This window comes from Plecotus auritus, assembly GCF_963455305.1.
Source record: "Plecotus auritus genome assembly, chromosome: 11".
Lineage (NCBI taxonomy): Eukaryota > Metazoa > Chordata > Mammalia > Chiroptera > Vespertilionidae > Plecotus > Plecotus auritus.
The window spans coordinates 55,077,916-55,083,946 of NC_137777.1; positions in this window are offsets into that span (position 1 = coordinate 55,077,916).

Below are 6,031 nucleotides of genomic sequence, written 5' to 3' on the forward strand. Positions count from 1 at the left end.
CAGACTGAGACGTTTGCAACATGCACGTCCCCCATGACCTCCTCCCAGCGCTTGGAAGACCAGGGCTTACCGGTTGAGGGGCTGGCCTCGGAGGACAGGCCTCCCTCTGCCAGCCGCCTCCTGCAGAGGGCGGTCCTGAGCCGCAGCCTTCTCACCAGGCCTCGCAGCTGGGCTGCCCCGAGCTCACTTACAGGAGGGGCTCCAGGTGGTTTGCTTTTTTGACTAAATGAGGGAAAAACAGCGACAGAGAAGGGTTCATGAGAAGATCTGCACAGGGACGGGGTGGCGTCTTTCCCCCTCCCTGCATGCCCAATCTGTAGCTGACTAGAAGGCCTAGAAAACCCAAGCATTAAGCTTGATGGAGACAGGGCAGGTGCGAGCAGATGCCGGGCGGGAAAGGAGAAACAGCAGGTGCCATTCCTGGCCACACTGCACCTCTGGGCTGCAAGGCCGCCTGGATCGCGTGGCTGGAAGAAGGAGCTTCGGTTGGCCTGCGGGCAGGGTTCTAGAGCGGCGTGGTGAACCGTCCTGCGTAGACCGGCCGATGCACACGGTGGGGCTCACAAGGGGAATCCAGCCGTGTTCACAGCTCAGCCCACTGGAAGCTAGAGGGTTATAAACAGGCAGCCTCCTCTAACCGCAGTTTCTCCAGCTGCCGTCGGAGCAGGCAGGCAGAGGTTTGGGCGCCAGGGCGATGTTACTGGAGAGATGCTGCCTTCTGGCTCTGAAGAGGAAAGGGCCCCCATAAACTCTGCTGAGGACCCTGTCCTGCAACCGCAGGCGCTGCCTCCTGCCAGTAACTGGGATGAGCCTGGAAGTGGATTGTTCTCGTGCCTCCAGGTAAGAGCGCAGCCGGCCCTGGCTGACACTTTGGTTCAGTTGTGAGACCTTTGGCAAGAACCGGGCCAACCACCAGCCTTCCGACCTATGGACGTGTGAGCTGTGAAATGGGTGCTGTTTTAAGCCACCAAGTTTGTGATGACTTGTCCTTTAGTGAAGTTCCTTCTAAAAAAAGCATACAAACAGGCTAGGACAGGGTACAAGGTGTAAGCGAGTGATTTCCTAAGGATCTGACTTTCCGCACAGGCTTCGTCTCACTCTCCACCTTCCTTCCGAGGTCTGACCTGGGCCTCGTGGGCCCACACAGCCTCCATCACTCTCACTCCCTCACATCCACACCTGCCCTCTTCATCTACTTCCAGCTGGAACTCCTGGGGCTCACGTGGAACTGGGGAACCTGAGGTTTCCATTTAAAGAGAAGCTGGTGTGACCCACCCTGACCCTCTCCAGAACAGGCCCACAAGCACAGCATCTCCGAACTGCTGCGGGCTCCCAGGCCAGCGGTGTCTCTCTCTCCCCTTCTTCTTTTCACAGTATAATTCATTTCTCTCTCAAATGTCACAAGTCCTGTGCGAGCATCAAGATTCTTCAACTGTGTCCACTAAGACCTTTCCGATTCTTCTCTAGAACGGCGAAGGCGGAGGTGGTGGGAGGAGACCCGATACGCCTTAAAGGGGATGGAAATAGGGCATTAGGTCCACAAAACCCGAAAAACCCTTCTTATGAGTAAGAAGTGTTGTTATAGATACCGCTTCACAGATTTCTTTTTAAAACCTTAGTATACCTAGACGTGATTCCCCCGTCAGAGAGTTATTGCGTCTGTATGTATTGGAAACAAAGATGAGTTAGCCAGAGTCCCTGGTGGATGCTCACAGCTTCTCGGGAGGCAGGGATGTGAGTAACTAACAATCAACCGTAAAGACACGCACACATGGGACTCGGCCTGGGGTGCGTGAGGGCTGCACAGAGAGAGCGTCTCAGGCTGAGAAGCTTAGCAGGGCGTCGAAGGAGAAATGGAAGGAGGCTTTCCGGGCTGTGAGGACAATGCGCTCCAAGGTGGACAGGGCATTCGACATGATGGGAACGGTGCAGCTGGGGCTGGGTGGCGGGGCGAGGAGTGGGCCAGCTTCTGATGGCTGTTCCGTCACCTGCATCGGCCCGCAGGCTGAAGGGAGCCGCGCAGAGTGCAGAGCAGGTGGGTGCTTTGGAGAAGAGGAGTGGTGAGCATGCAGCAGGTGAGATTAGAGCCGATGAGGGAAAAAGAGAATAAAGAGCTATTTACAGGCAGAAATCAAAGGATCTGAACTTTCCTTTTGGATGAACCCGAAGGAGGAGTTGAGAAGAACGCCCCGGTTTCTAGTATGAGAGACCAGATCCCCGGAGATGAAGTCATGTGACCCGGGGATTCAGAAAGGAGCCGTTGGCTTGCAATGGTGACAGTGGATGGAAAAGGCAGCTCTGTCTGTGTGTGGGCCGCGCCTGTGACACCCACGAGGCCTTTCAAACACAGTGCTGGCGAATGAGGTGGTGTTAGCGGTGACGGTGGGTTGTTTGCAGCCCTGTACGTAGGTGACAGCATCACAGACTGAAGTTCTCAAGGTCAAGCTCAGAGCTTATCAGCCTCCACAAGACCTCAGGCAGCGAGGTTCTGAATAAATGCTTATTGACTCAATAAACCACATGTCTACACTTTTGTCTGACCTTATTGGATGTGCCTCAATGCACTGAAAAATTCCATAAAAAGGGAAGTTGAGAGTTGTTGGATCATTAGCCATAAAGCCAGATATTCAAACTGTCAGAAAGTCTAACTGAAGCCCTAAGACCCAGGAATGCTTTTCTTTGCTGACTTACCTAAAAGCCCTCACTGACCATGTAATGGCCCTTAATCATCCAGTTTGTACTGTGCAAACCTGCCTCATGGCCAAAATGCTGAAAATTGAGGTAGACCCATGCAGCTAAATTTCAACTACTGTACCTCGTTCTTTTTGGGGTATCTGGGCACTGGTGTATCAGTCATTATCATCTCTTCCTTTTCTTCAGTTTGTTTTCTAGAGTAATCTTTGCCCATCTTCCACATATACACAGAAGCTAGGAATGTAGTTTTCTTTAGGTAATTTTGTGGTTGAACAAAAAAAGACAAATAGATTTGAAGAAACATATATCCCATGAGATAAAAAATCAAATGAGGGTAAGAGAGGAAACCAATAGGTATATGCCTCATATAACTATGCTTCATTTGAACTGTATTTGGCATTTACTATTCACATTATTCATTATGTTTTAAAATAATGATTCCTCATAATTCCTGATGAAAGATTTAGTGAACGATAAATGTATTTTACCAGTTTTGATAAATACAGAAGGAAAGTCTTATTGAATACTCTTCCTGAGATGGATGAGGGTGTGGAAGTTTGCTTCTCTGTGTGCTGTGGGACTGTGCACCTGAAAGCTGCACCATTTTGTTAACCAGTGATACATCCAATAAAAAGGAAACAAAAGAGACTCGAAATGTAACCGTTTAGCCTTACTTATAGTCTCTGTGTTAAGAATAAAAGTGCAAATGTAAACATCTCTAATACAAAACATAAAAAAGTAAGTGTTTGTTTATGTACCTATGGAAAAATAAAGAGTAATTGTTAGAATAATACTTATTCCTTTTTTTGATAAGGGCTCAGAGAAAACGCATCTTTAAAAAGTTGGTGGTAAAGCGTAGAATTACAGCAGCGTTCCTCATTTCTTTACGTTCATTCAGGGCTAGGGCGGGAGAAAGCCATGGACTCGGCCAGTGTCAGACGGGGCTGGGGAGCCTCCGGTGCACTGGGGCACTGCAGCAGAGCCGCCACGCGGGGTGGCCGGGTGGCTGGGTCCCAGGAGAAACGCCCTGTGGAGGCCATGCCTGGTCTGTGGGTGGGTGTGACTCAGAATGCCCATGTTAAGAAGTGCACGCGTGAGACATGAATCTTGAAAGTGCTTCTTCAGACGGTCTCCAAGTTTGTCAGGAAAGCATCCTGCCACCCGCCACACATCTCCACTTTAACATGCACTAAGGTGGTGTCAGGCTGTGCATTAGCCCGACCCAGAGGGGTGGCGGTTCCCATGGGGAGCGGGGAGCAGGCAGCGGTGGCGGGACAAGCCCACATGGAGGGACGCATTTGAGTGGAAGCGTGAAGGTGAAGGGCGCTGGGATGGTGGAGAGGACCCGGAGGCCAGGGCGCAGCCAGAGCAGAGACGTGTCAGCAGCCGCCCGTGGGTGCCACATTGACGCAGGAGCCCACCGCACCCAGAAGAAAGGCCAGGGGCCCCAGTGGCCCCGGCGGATCCCGCAGCAGAGGAGGGCATGCGAGCTGTGCTGCGGCCAATAACTGAAGGAGGAAGGAAGATGAGGAGCCGTGGTGAGGAGGCAGCGCGACTGAGAGGAGAGAGCCTGCTAGCACTCGGGGCTCACGCCACGGCAGGAGGGGCAGGCGGGGCCTGGGCTCTCCCGGACCGAGTCCTGCCACCGTCGGTGTTCACCTGGACCTCAGAAGCTGACCTCCAGGCCGTCCCCGATGTCACTGGTGAACAAGATGAGGCCGCTCTGGAGCAGGTGGGCCCTTAATCTAACGACAGTGCTTTGTAGGGAGGCAGGTGAAGACCCAGAGACCCGGAGAGGCCTGGTGGCAACGGAGGCCAAGGCTGGAGGGATGTGGCCACAGCCAGGACATGCCCAGGACGCTGGAGGGATGTGGCCACAGCCAGGACATGCCCAGGATGCTGGCCGCCGCTGCAGCCATGAGGGCTGGACAGACCCCCTCAGGCCTCAGGAGGACCCACCTGGCCGACACCTTGCTCTCAGGCTTCCAGCCTCCAGAACCGAGAGGACACGTTTCTGTCGTGGTAAGCCACTCAGTTTGCGGTATTTTGTATGGCAGCCCCCGGACACAACAGAGCGAGCGAAGTGGATAACTGTGGTACCCCGTGGGCACCTGGGAGGGAGGCGTACATTGTCAGCCACATACACATGCATGCACCTTCGTGCATGTTAAATGAGGTGGGAAGGAAAAATCAAGGTGTGTTCAATGTCCGCGTGGTGCGGTGGGCAGCTGAGACCTGGGAGGGGCGGCGGCAGGGAGGACGGAAGGCCAGGTGCTGGGCTGGGATTGGCCTGTCGGAGGGGACGGGCCCACAGTGGGTCAGGTCCTGGGAAGAGCCTGCCCGGAACAAGAAAAGACGGGACGGCACACCTCGGCATCTGCTGACGTGGAAGGGGCAGCACAAGAGAAACATTAGACCTGTGAGAGGAGGTGCCACTAGCCGGGAAGCTTGGTCTGTGGGAGGAGGTCACGCGTGGGCGCAGGAGGGCTGGACAGCGACTCCAGTGCAGACTTCAGACCTTCCAGCAAACAGGCTGCAGAAGTGTGCAAGGTCATAGCCTTTTGTCATTTTCTCCCCATTGGCTTAGTAAGTATTTTGTAAAAAAATATTACATAGAATTAAACTCATTTTTCAATGACTTAGCTCCTTAAAATATTGTAGGTGATCAAAGTCCTTTAACACCTGCTATTGCTGTCCTGTTGGCTGGGAGACAGGAGTCAGGCAGGGAACATTACATCCTACTCTGGGGGCTGGGGCAGGAGAGGAGCAGGCCTTTCCCTTCCATTCTGTTTTTACAAAAGTTAATGGTAAATTCAGACAGTTGTCCTCAAAAGTTAAATCTGAAGAAAAGTCTGCTTTGAAAAAGTGAGTATTTTTGTAGGAGTAATTTCTGGTAAAAAATACTGAAAATTACTACAAAATTCCGATTTTCACCGCTGTATGTGCTGGCCTGCCATACGGGCCACGGCCCTGAGGGCAGCTGGTCTGGCAGGTAGAGCCCGGCCCTCACCCCACGGCCTTCTCACACTCACCCGGGAGCTGGGCAGGTGCTGAGCTGCTGCCATGTTTCCCCTGTGTACAGGGCACTGTGCACACAGCAGTGTGTACACAGGGTGATGTACACGTGGATGCTGCCCGGCACAGGCTCCCAACCTAAATGCCCCGGGTCTGTCCAGAGCACGCGGCCATGCACTCACGCTCCGCAGCGCTCATGCCCCCGGCAGCCTACTCCAGGCCCCGCTCCTGTGAATCTGTGAGTGCGTTTATCTGCATCGCTCGTGAATCACATCCTCGGGCCCATAAGTGTAACGGTGCCTAACTTTAAAAGTTTAACAAC